The following is a 1,097-nucleotide window of genomic DNA, read 5'->3' as shown; positions in this document are numbered from 1 at the left end:
ATCTATAGATAGTCTTATTAAAATCTTAATTAAAAAAATTAAAAATTGTTAAACTATCTAAATATAAAATATATATCTAATAAATTAATTAAATTAGGATATTAAATTAAATTAGCTCTATTTAATTTTAAAATTTTAAATTCTAAAAAAGTTCTATTTAAAATTTCTATTTTTTTATCTATTTTTATACAGATTTAATATCTATTTTTAAATATTTAAATTTAGACAAAAATATTAGAAACACTATTTCCTATTTAAAAAATATTCTAAAATTTCTAAAAGAATTCTAGGATATTTCTAATATAAGAGAATCTAAGTAAATAATATTATTTATTTAATTATTTTTAACTAAAAAATTAAAATTACTATAGAAATATAATAGTTTATTTAATTTTATTTAATTAAAAATTAGGATTACTATAGATAGCAGTCTTAATTAAATATAAATATAGTCTTAACTCTCTACTAATTTTTATTAAATTTAAATTTATTCAACATCTTATATTTATTTATTTATTTAATTATCTCTATTCTTTTATACTCTTTCCTAACCTAGGATTTCTATATATAAAACTCTACTTCTATTCATTCAGCTATCTAAAGCCTAGTTCTACCTAGCCCTATTTTATTATTTTTTAATTAATCAATTCTATTTTTAACTCTTTATATACTAAAGCCCTAGCGCTTTTCCTATTTAAAACTAGAGCTTCCAATATAAAATACTATTTTATATAATATATCATATATAGTAATGTTTTTAATTTAATTTTATAAAAAATATAAAAGATTAATATAATAGAATAATTAATAAGTTAAATAATATAAATTATAAGATTAGTAAATTAAATAATAGATCAAGAATTTAATAAATTAAGTAAAAAAATAAAAATAGCTATAGATAGTAAAAAATAAAAGAAAATAAAAAAAATAGAATATAAATATAAAAATAAAAAAAATATTAATAAAATTAATATAAATTATTTAGTAATTAAAAAATAATATAATATAATATTAAATAATAAAATTAACCAGTATATTTTTAAAAATATTTGTTGGCTAGGGGATTCCGCCTGGTAGCCGATTGGCCCGGAAAGTGG

The sequence above is a fragment of the Aspergillus pseudonomiae genome, assembly GCF_009193645.1.
Source record: "Aspergillus pseudonomiae strain CBS 119388 unplaced genomic scaffold BDV37scaffold_165, whole genome shotgun sequence".
In the NCBI taxonomy this organism is placed as follows: domain Eukaryota; kingdom Fungi; phylum Ascomycota; class Eurotiomycetes; order Eurotiales; family Aspergillaceae; genus Aspergillus; species Aspergillus pseudonomiae.
The sequence above is the reverse complement of the archived record's forward strand: the minus strand, read 5'-3'. Positions refer to the sequence as shown.